Source organism: Pseudopipra pipra, chromosome 2 (assembly GCF_036250125.1).
Source record: "Pseudopipra pipra isolate bDixPip1 chromosome 2, bDixPip1.hap1, whole genome shotgun sequence".
Classification (NCBI taxonomy): domain Eukaryota; kingdom Metazoa; phylum Chordata; class Aves; order Passeriformes; family Pipridae; genus Pseudopipra; species Pseudopipra pipra.
In genome coordinates, this window is record NC_087550.1 from 3446466 (window position 1) to 3464788 (window position 18323).

The window sequence follows — 18323 nt, forward strand, 5'->3', positions numbered from 1 at the left end:
GGCTCCACTTCAGCTGTTTACAAACCTTCCCCACACTCCTCCGCCATCCCAGCTTTTCCAACAGGCTCCAGTTCAGTCCTGGGGCTGGAGGCTTAGGCCTGGCTTTGTAAGATAAGCAATACCATGGGCTGGAGCAGGAAGGAGGCCTTGTTTAAAACACACCACGTTCTCAAGAGCCTGGCAGCATCAGGACTGTTGTTTTCAGAAGTTTAATCCACTACTGTCCCTTTGGATCAACCCAAACAAGCTTCCATGACTACAAAAAGTTCCTTTGATTCCACATATAGGTATAACTATGTATGTCTATAACTGAGCATGCTTGGAACCATTCCCCACACATTCCTCCGTTTGTGTTTCATTATTATAATCAGAGATCAGGCAGGCATGTCATGCATGTCATGTTAATAGCATTATTAAAAAATCCAAATAAATAAATCCAAAAAAATCAATTCCTCTTTTCTGTTCACAGCTCATAGGCACACTTTGTATTTGTTGTCCAAAATAATTATGCGTTTTTCTGTGCAATTCTCCACATACACGTAAGGTGCTCACAACAACTCAATGCAAATAACAGAACTTCAGCATTCTTATGGAGGGAACAGGCTGTCACAAAGTGTTTTGGAAGCTCAGACCACAGGGATTCAAAAAGCAACTACATAATTTTCTAAAGGAAAAATACTGCAAATTTATGTTAAACTCAAACTCTTTGGGATCAGGGTGTCGTAGAATCATAGAATGGTTTCACTTGAAAGGGACCTAAAAGATCACTTAATTCCAACCCCCTCTGCCATGGGCAGAGACACCTTTCACTAGACTAGGTTCCTGAGAGAATTTTGTCCTTGAATTCCAAATCACTGAAAGCATGGTAAAAGTGCTGGGAAAATAATACTGTAAGTATTCCCTCTGCTTATGACCCACCTTAAGCATCAAGGTGAGTGTTGGAAAGGGGAGACTGTGTGAAACCCATGGCTACCCATACCTTTTATATGACCCACCACTGCCTTTCTCGTGTTTCAGTGTCTCATAACATGGAAGTATCACTCTGCTTTGCTGATTTCATGGTTTGTGCAGCTATCTGCTACAGTAAAAAAATCAAAGTATTGACAGATTATTTTTATGGTAGAAATTCCCTTTCATAAACCACTCGGAAAGCTTGCTTATCTTTGTGTAACCATGGTATTTAAGCTGAATTTTTTTACGTTCCAGACTTGCCATGGGAGTTTGTGATAACAAAGAATATCAATAGGTTCAAAAAGCAGCTGCACACATTTCATGGACAACAGGTCCATAAATGGATAATAAGAGGAATGGACAGGAATGTTCCCTTGATATGCCTAATCCAAAAATTGTGATTCTGGGACAGAAGGAAGGAATGAACACCAGGATGTGAACAGGCTTATGTGTTTTCCCCGGGCAGCCACTCCGATTGCCACAGACACAAGGACGGATAGTCCGAGCCAGCAGGCAGTTTATGGAATTCTTATCACCCCAACAATTACAAGAAGGGGACAGGACTACCTAAGATGTTACTGCTTTCTCTAATATGCCTTGAATGGTGATTAAACTGAACGTGCTCCAAGAGACAGAGCACAGAAGCAAGCAAACAATCTCAGCCGTGCTCGTCGTGCTGCGGGTACTGCTGGGCTGGTTCCATCAAGGCTCTGTTGGTGCTTCTGATGGCAGGGAAGAGACAACAATTCTCCAACACTTCAAAACCCTCATGGATGTGTTATTAGTTCTTTCTGATGAGGTCAGAGCCACGAGCACTGGAGCTTCAAGGAGGAGGGTAGTTCAGTAGGCCAACACAGGCAGAAGGAAGCTCATCAAACTGACAGTGCTTCCAACTGAGGATAATCATGGAAGTGTTATTAGGACATTCAGTGCAAAAACAGCAGTTGGAATGCAGCACAGCACAAATACAGTACCACAGTTCCATGATACAGGCCAGCAAAGATTTATGACTGTAGACAAAAGGAAAAAGAGATCTAAAGTTGTCTATGCAGGGAAATATTTCCAGATGCATGTTTTTGACTCCAATGTTCTGAGAATGATCTGTATATTGTTTTGGTTGGGTATAAGACTCCATGAAGTGTAAAGTGGGCACCCAAAATGGATATTACAAATAGTCTTGGTCAAGACAAAAGAGGAGAAATACATAAAAACTTATTATATCAGACATCACTAATCTTTGCACAATCAAAAACTGTGTTTAAGGAAGCAAACTTTCATATTTCTAAAAAATAATACCTGTGAACAGCAGGCAACATATAATCATCTCATTAACTAAGACTTACACTAGTGATACTATGGACAGGAAATTATGCAAATAATACACAGAAATGTATGAGCATGTGTATAATATTGTAGTTAGCACAGCAATGGTAGACACTTGGGCCTGAGTCTTCACCTACCCTGAATAGAAAGGGTTGACTTCAGCTTAAGTAACTCTTCTCAAATTGACTTTAAGTAGGTCAGGTGGCAACAGTTGTGTAGCCACAGTGACCTGGATCTCAGCTGGAGAGGTACCAAACCTCTCTGGCAGCTGCACTATATTCTGTGCAGTTGCAGTTTTTTTCTGAGAGGGACACAAGCAGCTCGTCAAAAGCTAATTTGGGGAAAGCTACATGAGCAGCAGTAACATCATGACAGCAGCAGAGCCCTGCCATGAGTGAAGTTTGGCACTGTGCTGCTCATTACTCTCCTGGTGCTGAGTAAGAGGACACTTGAAACCAAACAAAACTGCCAGACAAAAAACTTTGGGCCTGCAAACGCCAAACCCGCAATGCATTTAGGGACAAGGAGGATGAATGAAAATTTACCTGCAGATTTATAACTTACAACAAAGCCCAGAAGTTTCTGCTTAGACCACCAGCTCATCTCTGTAACTCTGTTGGACTTGACTCTGATTTCACTTCTGTCCATTTGGAGCAATAGAGTTATGCTGGCACAAAGTCAGAGCAAAGTCAGAATCAGGTGCTTCTTACTGCAGTGTCTACACGCTGATAGGATGTTATGAAACCACAATGCCACTCCAAAGTGGCACACAGCACAATGCTTGCTATATGAAATATGTTCTACAATAAGCTAACAATTGATAAAAACCTCTACAATGTTGCTGATTTTATCTGTAGGAAAGCCACTAAGAAGAATAACAATCCTGACGGGTTGATTCTTCAGTGATGTGAAGTATGTACAGGATGCTGGGCTTTTATTACCTAAGCACTAATGGCAATTTCAGAAAAGGAATTCAGGCAAAGTGGCACATAATAGGAGATCAGTTAGAAGAGTAATAAGTCATGTTATAAGTCAGACAAGTGACTAACATTGATGGGAATAGAACCAGCCAGCTGGCTGCAGTCTTAAAGAAAATAGCTAGTACATTTACTGCATGAAAACAAAGAAGATATCAAGAGATTTGGGGGAACAAGCAGCATTTAAATCCTCAAGAGCAAAGTCTGTCACATGTTGTCACTCTCAGTTTCAGAGAACCCAAGAGATACGAAGAAGCTTCTAAAAAGTCAACCAGAACACCAGTTGCAGTATCAAGATTGACTCAGGAATTTTGCCTCACTGGGATGTGTGGGCACCTTACTTACCCCATGACAGTGACATGGGTTGCCTGTTGGTGAGGAAGAGAGCTCAACAGTCTACCTTGTTTGACTTATGCCCTATAGCATAATACATACAGCTAATCATAACCTAATCATAAGAAAACATTCTTTTAAAGAAAAGAAGGGTTCCCCACAATGGCATGTCGAAGTCAGGCAGCAGAATTCCTCATCAAAATGCAACTCTGCTGCTCCATTATAGCAGAAACAAGTGCTGGGTTCAGTCAATCTTTGCTATATAAGCACGTTTCTATTTTTGGCTTTGGGAAGAGCAACCAAATTTTTCTTGGTCATTTCACAGCTGATTTTTCCAATCCATAGCTGTCCTTTGGGAACACAACAACACAGCTGCCTTTTTATATGGGAAGAGGTATAAAGTAACCAATACCTCTCACATACAGCCCTCTATGGACTGGATTTTGCAAACATAAGGCCACTTAGGGGCTTAAGTACCTTCTTTCATGAAGTATGTCCATGTCTACCACTCAGATATAGCAAGTCCTGATTTACTGTAGCTTTACTCAGTGCATGTAATACTTCCCTGGGTCTACTGGAGTACGCCTGGCTTGTGAAGCAAGGATTTGGTTCATATGCACAGAAGTTCTGCCACTCGCTTGCTCCCTGCCTGCCTGAACAGCACCTGAAAAGCAGCTGGGAAGGGACTATTTCACCAGCCTGAGGCCTCCTAGAGCACAGGTCCTGTATATATTTGTGTGTTTAATGCTCTCTAGTGATAAGATGCTTGATGCTGCCCTGCCATGCATTATCTGTTTGGCCATCAGCACATTTCCAAACAGTTGACATCCAACTAACTGCAATTCAGGCCTTGGGATCACCCTCCCTGTAGAATGCAGAACATAATGACAAAACTTTCACGCTCTGTCCACTCTCCTCTGCTCTCTGCTTTACTTACTAAGCATCAGTCTTACCACCATACTGAAATTATCCAAGCATAAAATTAAAATGACACACTTTAAACCATGTGTAGCAGTTTCCTATTCACTTTCTCAAATCCAAACATTATAATAATTGTCATTTATACAGTTAAAACAAATTCCAACCAAAGCAACACATTTCAGTCAACTCAAACCCAGAATGTGCACTAATGAGTTTATAATTCACAGAGATTACCTAGAAGGATTTTTTTTCCCCTCCTCCTTTCTTCTGCCCTTGCTCAGATTGGGAAGCAGGGAACTCCATTGCTGCAGGCAGCCTGGTCTCCAACCTTCAAAGGGAGATCTGCAAGACAAGGGCTCTGTAAAGAAAAGATGCAGAATAAAGAAGACACAGGCATATAACAAATGCAGATTTACAGGAACGTGTTAGAAGCTGAATTTCTGTCCCTGAGTTTATTTAAGGCCAAATAGTGAAAGCTTTTGAGCAAAGAGAAACCTTCACTGAAGCCATAAATGCCATTTCCCACATGGATTTCCCACAAATCATGAGAGAAGTTTTGAGCCACTCAAATCATTGCCATATAATTTAAATCATTCATTTATTACACCGCTTATTTAGCAGGTCAGTCTTCACACTTTGCAAATAAAGAGCTTCTATTTAGCTCAAGTGGAAATGGATGGGTAGGAATTCCTTGACAAATTTAGGAGAGCCAAAACCTGTACGGTGACACCTAAAAAGCAGTTTTCAGGGTATGACTGGTGATATGAGCTCTCAGCTGGGGGCACAAGGAAGAGGCAGCTCCCAGAGCTCCATGTGAGTGTGGAGCCTGCAGGATGCCAGGTGGCATTGCAGGAGGCAGGATGATTTTGGCAAGTGTCATCTGGTGTGTAGTACCCATAGCGATGGTTGTACAGGTGCTAATGAGAAAGTCTGTAAATGCTTAAAGGAAACAACATTTATGAATTTTAACCAGCTAATAAATCACAGCAGAGACCCTGACTAGGTACCTGGACAACTCATAAAAACTTCTGAAATGGAAGTATGGCATATATTACTCATAGGTTTCATTAAAGTACCTGATACATAGATTCATACCTTTATATGTAAAAATGCATTTTTCAGTTAATGATAGAGGCTAACACTCTGGGAAGGTTTATGGGTACAATTATTATTGCTAGATTGATAATTTTCAATAATATCTAGATTGTCCACAGCAGACAGGCCCTCTGGCAGAAAAAAATGAAAGGCAAAATGCTGTTAGAAGATTCAATTTCACTAGACAAGGTTATATAGCTCTAGTTTGCCTGGAAAAACCTGTAAAATGTGCATCTGGACTGTGCCACTGATAGCTCTGCTCTATCATAACTGTTGAGATGGGAAGAGATGTTGCACTCTTAAAAAGTACAGGTGGGATGACAGGGAAAGTTCTGGTTCACCTTTTTTTTAAGGTCACAGTACATTAATTAAGAAATGAGCAATTCAGTAACTATGTAGAAAGAAATGAAAATGGATGATCCTTTCAAGGACAGGCCATGCAAGGAATGACTGAGAGCAATTTTCATCTGTAAGCTCTTTACATGTTTACATGAAATAAATTGTTCCCTTTCCAAGGATGGGATGTTGCCATTCCAGAAATCCTCACAGCTGGCAATTTCAGTAGAGTTTAAAAATTAACTGTGTCCAGACCCCACCTTTATCTGCATAGAGATACTTTTTTAGGGTCAGGTCTCATACACATCAGAAAGGTAACACATGGAAATGTCTTGCAGTTGTGCATGCTATGCTTCTGTAGATATAGAAAAAGTCATGATTCAAAGCTGGTGTTTATTAAAACTTCTATAATTAGAAAATACAAATGTTTTCTTTATGTGTGTAATGTAAACTCTACACAGTGTAAATGCAGTAACAGTGAAGTGAAAGTTTCCAGCACATAATTTTCGTGTGCGAATTTTAAGTGCCTGGATACTATTCTGAATATTTGACTATTGTTTTCAAAAATCATCTGTGAAGATAGCTTAGCAAAGTGTCTGCAAGTAAAGCTGTTTCACTACAGTGCAGTATACCTCATTTTTTTCAAGCTGAAAAGATGAAAACAGTATAGGTTTACTGTAAAAGCACTGTATAAATGCTGAGAAGCTGCCTGTATAATTTGTATTTTTGTAACTCAGCGTGCTGACAGAGAATTCTTGATCAGAGCAGGTTTGGCCCCATAATAACCACTGCTCCACTGACTTCCCAAAGAGAAGTGGCCTGCACCCAAGCTGTTTGGAATGGCTGCACCCATGCAGATGGTTGTAAGGACTCAGCCATGGGAGCAGAGGGAGTCAGCAGGAGAACAGGACACTCAGCCTAATACAGCTGCAGCTGGAGCTGGTAACATAAACATCTGGACTGTGATGTACTATTGCTGCCTTGATGTGATTTGAACTCACAAAAAAAGAAGGACCACTGACTGCTGCCTGTGACCACTGAGGTGGAGCACGGAGATGTCCAAATTATCTTTAAGCGTGGCAGCTCAGGCACTCTGCTGTGACATTACCATGCAGAGGGTCCAGAGTCTCAGCAGGGTGATTTAATCTGCAAGGGCTCTGTGCTCCTGTCACTGTCAAACAGGCACGCCCCAACTATTTCTCCTGAATTTAGCCTCTTTTATATTAATGGGTTTCACTGCCTGAGGTATTTTAATTGTGTTCTATTGCCAAAGGCCTTATAATACCTCGATGATGTTTTATGTAGGAACAGAAGTTTCTGGTTGCTTGAAGCCTGAGATGACACCCTGAGTAATTGCACAGCTTAGGAAGATGATATTTGAGCATATGCCTGCCAATATCACATTTGCATTTGATAACCTCATAATTTCTATGAATAACCTAAGAACACAACAGAAATGCCCCAGTGGCTCTGATGCATTTATTTTTAAAGGCAATTAGCATATAGGCTTCCTGACACTCCCAGCTATCCAGCCAACACTTAATACAAATTAATTAGATGCTGATAAGGAATAAAAATAACTTGATGTGTGGCTGGTCTCTCCTGAATTGTCCTTCAGCAGTACCATTCTGCTAAGTGAGATTCCCATATCCACTGAAGCATGATCAGTTTGTGGCAGGGTAGTATTTGGTGAGGTGACAGTTTCAAATCATACCTTCTGCATTGTTTTAATGCAGACAGCACACCAGTCTAGCTCACAGGATTGTCCCACAAACAGTTGTGCCAGCACAGCTTGGATGACAGGGACAAGGTCTGTGCCTAACATCTCCTAATGCCACCCAACTTTCTGCACTGAAAAATTATGGCTATATTAGCACAGTTCTTAAGGAAGAAATACATTCAAAAGGAAGATTTAGAGGAGAATATGTTTCCCTGTGGGATTTTTTCCGGTTTTGGGAGAATGCTTGTTCTTCAACGTTGCCATCTTAAAAGTCTGAAATGGAAGATAAACCACGAATAAAATTATGCAGAAAATATTACTTACAGATCTTACAGATGAATGAAGATTCTCTAGTTCTCCCTTCCAGCCTTACTAGCACTGTTGAGTAAAATGTACTTTCCCCTCACATACGACATGGGCACAGTTATGCAGCTGAGTAGTATTCCTATTTAGATCAAGACTTCATCCAGTCCTGATAAAACTACTGTTAATTCATGCAATACAGATATTGATCTCATTGAAACCCATCTCATATGCTCATTATATTTATATTATATGTACAAAGTCAGCCACAAAAGCCAAAGGAATGCTGTATGGCAAGCTTGAAATTTTATTATTTACAGAGGTTCTGCCACTATGTAATCTCAGTTTTCACCTCTCAAAAGGTTTTTGAAGGTATTTACGTGGGGGCACATACACATATAAGGTGCTCAGATAGAAGAAACCTGGAAGCCTGGCTCAAGTCAGTTTATCAGTTTAAATCCCCTCAAGATTTGATCCAGGCTTTGTGTTGTTCCACGTTTCCCACTGAAGTCAGTGTTCAGAGTTTGTCAGAGTTTGCAATGTTACCATGTGCTGTTTTAAAGATAGTCTGGTTGCCAGAAACAGTGAAGTATGTCTGCATGAAAGAAATAAACAGCAGGAGCAGAGGAACCCTTAACCCATGAAAGTTCGTAATTTTCATGAAAATGTACTTAGTAATTAAAAACAAATGGAAATATATGATGAAAACTATGTGTTAACAGGACTGGCTGTTTTGAAATCAAATATTTTCCTGTTTTTTGGGTTTTTTCCCCCCCACTATTTACCAGCAACTTTAAATCAAAATTACTTAATTTAAAAATTATGTAGATGACTACGTGAATTAATCGACGTGAAAATAGGTGACATAGGTGAGGTAAAAATGCATTATTTGCTTAGTGAAGAGCATGTGACCAAACAATGGAACAAACAGCATTATAAAAACTGACATGATACTGTCAATTGACATCTGTAGAGTCTATTATTCTGCATTCAGCTAAATGCAACTTCGTTTTTCTATTTCTTCCAACATTCAAACACCATATTACACTATTGTGCATTTCTCTTTTTCTGGCACAAAAAAATAACAACCACCATTAAAATGCACACACAAATGAATCAAAGTTCCCGTGCAGATTTACTTCATTGATACATTTTAAAGAATTCTCCTTAGCCTTGCACTTCAAATAAATCAGCCTTGCACTTTAAATAAATCAGCTGTTTCACTCTGCTTAGAGGTTGGGATGACTTTTCACATTACAAAACTTCTTACCTCTTTTTGAACTATTCCACCAGCATTAATCCTTCCTCTGTGGTTTTTAAATACTTCAGGATCTCATTAGCAGATTAAAAATGCTGCTGATTTTTAAGCAGCTGTGAAAACCGTGGCATACATTCTCCTTCATCTTTTCTAATTTGATATGGAAGTTGCTCTTTGTGAAAAAAATACTGTGAAACCAGTGAATTTTCCTGTACTGGATCCAACAGCCATCTCGGTAAGGAGGGATTACTCATAAAAATCCAAGGCAGTAAAAATCACGTGACAAATAATTTTTTCACATTATTTCAGCCTACCAAATTATTTTTACAACTAAATTTAGGAACAGAAGAACTGACACTTCCAAAAAATTAGAAATTTTGTAAATCATTATCTAACCTCTCTAAATGGGAAAGCTTTACCAAAGCTTCTGTAGATGTATTCAGCTGGACTAAAAGCCATTTACTATCAGTGCCAATCAAAGCCCATCATGTTTTTCTCATCTGGTGCATTACATTCAAATGAAAATGGGGAGTGTAATTAAATGCAAAGCAACAGAATACTTTCAAGCTTTGTCACCCATGAAGTGATCACCAAATGGTCTGCTGGTAACAAGATCTTTGCTCTTTCAGAACAGGGCTGGAGAGGGACTGTCCAAAACTGACCTATCTCTGCCCATCTCTTCTGAAACAAAGTCAACCTCTAAATAGTTATTCTAGTCCTTAAAAAAAAACAACACCAGATTTATTTTTCTAAAGGAAAGCAGGGGAACAAAAGGTGATAAATAATTTTTTAAAAAATATACTAAGTAGTAAAAAAAACCCCCTAATTCTCCTTGATCTGAAATGGCCATAATCTGGTGCTGCTGTCAAAAAACTTCAGGGTTTATAAATGCAAGTATACTAACTGACCAGAATTTAATTGTTAAGGTCTGTCTATAGCAAGAAAGTGTACAATATTAAAAAGGCATTTGTATCAGACCTATATATCCTCATGCCACATGTTTTACTGTATTATAGAACCAGAGGAGGGGAGGGGAAATGTTCATTTGAAAAGAAAGAGTTAATGCTGGATGATATATGGAACAGACTATAAATACTACTAGTTAGATACCATTAAAATATGTAATTAGGAACAACTTTCATAACACATTGAGAAGCTTAAATTTACAGAATTGTCCTAATTAAAAAATATTTTTCCATATGTGACCAATCCGTTGAATTTCAGTAGTCAATAAATCACTTCTTACCTTGCCAAATTATCAAAAGAGAAAAGAGGACTGTATCCTGTCTCCTGTTTTGATTCATTACTGGTTTATTTAACATTTCTTGTCAGAGTAAATGGCCTTCAGTAATACACATAACAGTTAAACAAATTCCAATTAAAATCCGATGGTTTTGCCATAGGTCCTTAGCTTTGAGCTGTGTCCTTGGCCAAAAAGTTCTTCCACGTAACTTGGAAAGCAATGGAGTGGTCTTATTAGCCCCACTAAAACTTGAAAATAATTTCCTCCTGTTAACAAGGAATTTCTTTATATTTAAATAGATACAATTAACATAATATTCACTGAAAAGTCTGTTTTAGAGAAGGCCAAGTCTAGTGCTATTTGAAATCTGTGCACATAATGAAGTGCAAACCCAGATAAATCAGCATTCCAAAAGGTGTATAAATTCATTTAAAAAAAATGCTGTGTTCTTTTATACGTCTTATAAAATAAGCCTATTTAAAATTATATTTAAAGCAGGACAACTCCATTAAGCACTAAATTTACCACAACTTAGTAAAATTCTCAAAACGTAATTTAGGTTTAATGTCTTAACCAGTTCATGTTTGTGCTGAAGTTTTAAAGCAGGCCAAATCACAAGATCAATGAGAAAAATCATTAAGTAGACTGCAAGTTTACTTAAGTTTTTCAGGTTTTGGCAGCAGCAGTTTCACTTTCAGGTGTAAAGAATATTCATTCAAAGAAATTATTTCAAAACCTATGTCATACAATGTTATAAACTAATGGGTAAATAGATTCAGCAGAACTACTTTTCTTTTTTACTCTAAAAGACTGTTGTAAAATCTTGTCCATTCAAAAAATGGGCAAATATGGTAACCACAGTATGTGTGTTTACTAATCATATGTATTGTTTCCTCTGGTGTGGATGCATCGCAAACAAGTTGCAATTCAAGAACACTTTTTAAAGTTTTGCATAATTGGTGTTATTTTTTCAATATTTCTTCTATATTTTAATTGAATCCTCTTTTGTAGGAAGATGTAACTGGCTGGAAACTAAGTAAAGCTAATACTCTTCCAGTGTTAAATGCTCTTATTGGTGATCCTCAATGGTGATTCACTGTTGTCTAATAAAATAAGAGGCCAAAGGCATCTACTGTATTTCATAATTTCTTAAATAAATGTTCATAATATTTCCCATAGAATATCTTCATTGGGAGATTCAAGCTTTGTAGTCACTTGCAATCAACATTTTTAATGGCTGCCAAAAAGAGGAAGTTCATTCCCCTTTAGAGAGCTAATTAAAGCAGTGCAAATGCAAGGCAAGTTTAGAACTATTGTTTGATTTTAGTCCTCCTGATGGATTAGAATCATAAATAAAATCATCACTCAAGTTTAATAGTTGCAGCTTTTATTGCAATGAAAGCATTGTAGCTTGAGTCACAACTGAGATATTGCACTGGGAAGGACTCATATTTACAATTTATCTGAACCAAATCTCAACATTTAAGAAGCTGAAAGGGTCATACTAAAGATGGACAGAGGGGAATTTTGGTTTGGGAGCTACAGGGACAACATAAGGAATGTCTGGGGATGCCAAAGATGCTCAGCCTTTGATCTGATCTTAATTTTAATGAGAATCAAAATCATCTGCTTACTTTTTGAAGCAGGATCCACCCATGAAATCTCCAATGGATGAAACTACTGTCAAGATATAAAAATGTATATTCACAACATCAGCAATTTTAATACGTATCAGAGGAAAACATTTTGGTGGGAACTTTGTGAGGATAATCCCGGCAGGTGCAGAGCTGCTTTCAACCAAGGCCACTGCCAGTCCTCTCTGAGTCAAAGTCTGCATCGGTGACATTTCCACGCCACAAACAATTTTAAAAATAAATCCAGCTACGTAATAAAACATCTCTCTGTGCCCCCTCCCCACCACACCAGATCTGCTCCCCTCCCCTCGTGGTTCCCATGGCAATAGAATCATAGAAACACAGAATCATAGAATCATAGAATCATAGAATCATCTGGGTTGGAAGGGACCTCTGAGATCATCAAGTCCAACCCTTGATCCAACCCCGCTGTGGTTCCCAGCCCATGGCACCGATGCCACATCCAGTTTCATCTTAAAAACCTCCAGGGACGGAGAATCCACCCCTTCCCTGGGCAGCCCATTCCAATGGCTGATCACCCTCTCTGGAAAGAAATTCTTCCTAATATCGAACCAAAACCTCCCCTGGCACAACTTGAGACCAAGCCCTCTTGTCTTGCTGAGAGTTGCCTGGGAGAAGAGACCAACCCCCACCTGGCTCCCCCCTCCTGTCAGGGAGTTGTAGAGAGTGATGAGGTCTCCCCTGAGCCTCCTCCAGGCTGAACAGCCCCAGCTCCCTCAGCCTCTCCTCACAGCACTTGTGCTCCAGTCCCTTCACCAGCCTTGTTGCTCTTCTCTGGACCTGCTCCAGCACCTCAGTGTCCTTCCTGAACTGAGTGGCCCAGAACTGGACACAGCACTCGAGGTGTGGCCTCACCAGTGCTGAGTACAGGGGAAAACCACCTTCACCTGCCGTTTCGTAGCACACCCCCCTTTGTGCCACCCCTGCCCTGGCACACCCCAAACACACCAAGTGTGGGAACTCTGGCAGTTCTGCTCAGGCTGCTAAAATTAACAGCCTGGGGGCCGGAGGGATGTAAACTCAAACCTCCTCTCTCAGATGTTTGTCACCCACAGCCCTCCCGCCCTTGAACAAACAAACAAATGCAAGAAATGCCAAATGTGTGTGTGTGTGTCACCAAGTTACTTCTTTGTGTAACCATGGCAAAGTGTGGGCAGCTCAGCAAAACTGTGATCGTTCTGAATGGTTTAAAATATTCCTGTTGTCATCAGAGAGTCCAACGGATGGCCAAATAGGGTTTAGAGCAACTGTGTGATTCAGGATTAGAGACCAAACTGGAGTTGGTATTTCTGTTTGCTTTGGACCTTGTCAATCTAATGAGAAAATTCAAAATTAGATTTAATTTTTAGACGTGACTCCTTTCCCTTTGTCCCCCCCTCACAAAGTTCTAGGCACCCAGGAACATCAAATCAAAGCAAAAGGGACACCATGCAGGTCCATTTGCACCCTTTTTAAATGTGGGGCAGTAGCAAGGCATCACTGGCAGCCTGTGGGCTCCTTGGGCATTTCTACATAACTGAGCCAATGATATGACACATTTGGGAAAATGTTCCTATGAAGATTTTGCTGGTTAGCAGCTATTAGTGCTAGTAAGTGTACTGGTAAACTAATAATGCAATACAAGTGAAAGTTTTAATAGGAGCTTGAAAATACCTTAGTAGTTCATCTCAGCCATGATTTATCTATACTATTACTATTTTAATAAGTATCTCCACACCAGCTGATAACTTTCACATGTTTTTTCCCCCTTTCAACCTGACCAAGGTTATTGCAAACTGCTGTATTTTTTTTTTCTTTTTTAAATCCTTTTAACCCAAAATTACTCCTGTTACAGCTGCAAAGCCACATCAGCAAAGCAGATAGCTATGCAACTCTGCAGCCCAGCAGACAGAACTTACATTGATGGACCTGAGGGTTCTTTGGGGTTTTTTTGACAGGAAGATGAGTAAAGCAGAGACACAGGTGCCTGCTGCCACTTGAGAAAGTTGTGGTCTTTCTCCCAACTCTATTGAGTCACACTGAATTGCAGGATTTGGACATTTGGTTGTGTGGGCCCTGTTCAACAGCATTCTGAGAAGCAAAAGTGGCTGAATGGCATCCATATGGTTGACAGGTTGCTATGCTGAGTAACCAGGTAAACATTTTGGCAGCAGAGAAGGGCGAGAAACATATTTTGAATATAATTCTTTTCCCTTAGAGGAGTAGGCAGTTATCAACATGCCATATATTCATCTGGTGGAGAATAACTACCAATAAATCCCATTGCTTTCAATGTGTACAATACCTGAATAGTTTGAAGCAGTTGTCAGACCTACAGCCAGAAGCTGGAAATAATGATGTGACTTTACAGTGTGCTGAGTTGTTACTATTAAATCGTTAGCTTGGATTTTGTGAATGATGTCACCGGACTGAAGAAACTGAATACCAACAGGATCCTAAAATTTTTCCCCTTTTATGTCTGTCTAGAGATTGTTTCTGTATTATATAGTGAAGTTCTTGTGTGCACAGCATGTTTATGTAACTCAATATCTGCCTTAAATTTCTTCGTTCATCAAAAATCTTAGTCTAAGATCATACCTGCCCTGCCTTCTCAGTCATAACACACACATCCCATCTGAAAATTTTGTCAGTCTTTAGTTTCTTTCCCTCTGTCATTCCCTCACATCTCTTCCTCTCAATTATCTCTGGGCAAACTGGATGTATACAAACTGCTTCTAAAAAAAAGTAACATCAGCCAACCTCCTCTCTATCTCTTTTCTCCCTTCACTACAAAATCCCTGTATCTTAATCATGATTTATGAAAAAAGGGGTGGAATTCTCCAGGTGATGCCTGTGATATGGAAATAGTAATAGCACCTATGGGAACAGTATTATCTTTATTATTCTATCAGCTCTGGGCTAGAGGGTGAAGAACACTAACAATCACTCAAAAAAAGATGAGAGAAAAATAAATCCAGGAGAAGTTATAGAAGAAGTAAAAGTGATATATTCATTCTTCCATCTTACTTGCTTCATGGAAAGCTATCCTTCCATTTATTACTCCTTCATTATAATAGAACAGGAACCTGCAAATTAGAATTTTTGACACAGTGAATTATACTTCCCTCTTCTCCATATAAGACTTTGCATTAAGGACCTCTCATTTCTCTTGTAATAGCCTTCCAGCTCAGTATTTCTTAAAAGGTCTGACTTTCATCATGGATATTTTTGATATATGGTTTTACACACACGAGTAACAGCAGAGATTGTCTTGCTCTACTCAGCAACTATTTTGAAGGACATTTTAGAATAAGAAGTTTACCTATTACTCATTGCTTTTGCAGTCAAATACTTAAATCTGGTGACCAAGTTTCAGAGATCTGACCCAAAAACTATTATCTAGCTTATTAGTCCCTTCAAGAGTACGCTGCATAAGTCCAAGAGATGCCCCAAAGAGAAGCAAGCTTTTGTTATCAACATGTTTGTCACTGTGCAAGAAGTCAAGGGAACTGCATAAATGGCAATGATTCAATGTCAATTTGTGCAGGATTTGCTTTTAGTTCAAAGCATAACTAGGGCATAAAAATGCAGGTACAGAAGGTTGAGTTTGGAAGGGACCTCTGGAATTCATCGGGTCCAAGCCTCCTGCCCAAGCAGGGCCACTCAGTTGCCCAGGATCCAGACAAGAATGAATACTCCACAACCTCTCTGGGAAAACTGAGACACTGCTTAGCCACCATCACAGTGAACAAATGTCTTCTGTTGTTCAGAAGGGATCTCCTGTGTTGCAGTTTGTGCCCGTTGCATCCTGTCCTGTCACTGGGCACTGCTGAAAAGAGCTTGGCTCCACCTTCTTTACATCCTCTCAGTTCATGAAACATGGATGAGATGCTGCCCACACCTTCTCTTTTCCAGGCTGAACAGTCCCAGCTGTCTCAGCCTTTCCTCATAGGAAAGGTGCTCCAGTCTTTTAATCCTTTTAGTGGCCTTTTACCAGACTCTCTCTGATAGCTTTTGTACTGGGAACAAGTACAAGAACATGAAATCAGATGCAAAAAGTAGGTTTGATTAAAGGAAAAAAAAAGGGGGGAGGTAATTTCTAACGCTAATTTTGGACTAACTGCTTTAGAAGAATTAAATTTTTAAATCAGCCTCTGGATAACAGATGAAATCAAAAGAATGACCCAGTTACTGTCATTATGATATTTGCTTCCCTTTTACTCTTTATGCTTTCCTTTTTATTTGATTAAGTTCTAGGTTCAGTGGAACATCATAACTCCAATTTTTTATTTAGAGCTATAGGCATCTTTCAGGTATCTCCCATTTTAAGGGAGAACACCCTGCCTTATCTTCACGCTTGTCTAAGCAAAATCCATGATGGTGACAGTCTTTGTTTTCTAGGCCCTGCTGAGAGCAGCTCAGAGTAAGTTGGGAAGACAAGAGACTCCAGTTTCTTAAGCTTTGGCAAAGCAATCCTACCTCCTAACAGGATTTGAACACAGCCTGTCCTTTCAGACAACAAGGTTATCCAAAGTCAAATGAAAAGAAACATTTTACTGTAAGAGATGCCCAATAAAAATATTCCTTCAGTAGTGATGGATAAGCCTTAGAAGCAGTGAAAGAGTGGTTTAGGCACATATTCATGATTATTAAGAACAATTATTTAGCTTCTTGATACATATGTCATGTTCTTATTCTTTTAGTCTTCATTCTTTCTCTCTCCTCATACAGCTTATTAAAGACAAAATCAGTTACTTCTTAACATTCACAAGCCAAAATTCAAAACTAGTAGAACACATAAGCACACATCTAGATCTCTGTGCATATGCAACTTTGCACATGCACATGCACAGTTTTAAACAAAGACCCAAATCAATCTGTTGTTTTCAGACATGAGATATGGAGAAAGAGCCTTAATAAATTACTTGATGCAGCATCTCATTGTTCCTAAATGTCCAGGTCTTACACAGAGGTTATTTCACCTCCTTGCATGTTCCCTCCCACTCAGATTTCCAGTGATTTGTGCTGGGTATTCTGCTCATTCATTAAATCAAAGCATGTGACTCTTAGAAGACAGGGATCTCTTATTTTTTCTGAAGTGCTGGGGCAGAACATATGTAACTCATCTGCAGTAGTAGAAAAGAATATTTGAAATTCTCTTTTTATTTGTCTTTTAGACAGCACACGTAAACTTTTTCTCATTTTCTTTGCAAGACTTAAATGTGCAACAGTAAAAATGTTTTTGGAGTTAAGTCACTATCGAAGAAAGAGCAGATATTACTTCCAAATACTTTAAGATCATCACACAGCCACAAATAGACTTAGAAGTTACACACAAACATCCATGACCACAATAAATTCCCTAGGAAAGTTTTGAAACAGCATTAAGCACCGTGGGAACAAGAGAGTACAGGTGATTGTGACAGAGGTTACAAGAAACAGAAGGAGCTGTATGTGGCAGTTGTTCACAGCAATCAATGTCCAAATGCACAGAAATATTTGTCTTCAATGGAGCACTTAAGAGTGGATACTTTTCAGCAGGGCACAAGCAAAGAAGCCTGCTTGCTAAGCTGAATTTATCAACCTCATCTACAACAAATCCACGGAATAGAAACAATCCTGGTCTCGGCAGGAGATGTCCTGTACCTTTAGGTGACTGATCTCAGTAGGCTCAGATGTAGTTAAAATAAAACAAATCAAAAGCATCGTGGGCAAGTCTAGTAGATATTGGCTCGGGGGCCTTCATGAGAAGACATATAAATTTCCCACAACAAGTATAAAACCATCAAATTCAAAATATCACAGTTATCAATGACTCAGCAGGATTTCTTCAGTGGCCTACCTGAATGTTAACACTTCAATTATTAGGATTCTTTTTTTTCCTTTTTAAATGAAAAACTTTTGAAGGAATATAAAGCACTATTTAAAAAAAAAGCCAACCTGCCTCTGAAGAGATTCATTCTTGTAGTGTGGAAGTTTCCACGATGGATCAGTTTGGAGTTGTTTTTATCATGAGAATCATCTAGTAATGCTCCAAGGTGGATTCCAAGTGCCTAAACACAAGGAACACCTGTATAATAGGCAACATTTTTTTACCCCCTGAAGTCTCCCTTCACAGAATTAGTCAGTGGAAGTACACATTCATTTCCTTGGAGGCTGAAGACCTGGATCTCCTTATAGGACAAGGAAAATTAACTGAAAACATCCTTATATAAGGCAAATCAGGACT

The 18323-nt window shown here is 39.3% G+C and overlaps 1 long non-coding RNA gene across 1 annotated transcript in view; it reads right to left on the reverse strand.

Annotated features, from left to right (window-relative positions):
• LOC135407808 (uncharacterized) overlaps nucleotides 1-18323 on the reverse strand; it is a 65295-nt gene that overhangs the window by 18286 nt on the left and 28686 nt on the right. Inside the window, exon 3 of the long non-coding RNA XR_010427032.1 lies at nucleotides 4740-4847. This is a non-coding gene — a long non-coding RNA (uncharacterized LOC135407808). The remainder of the gene's footprint in view (nucleotides 1-4739; nucleotides 4848-18323) is intronic.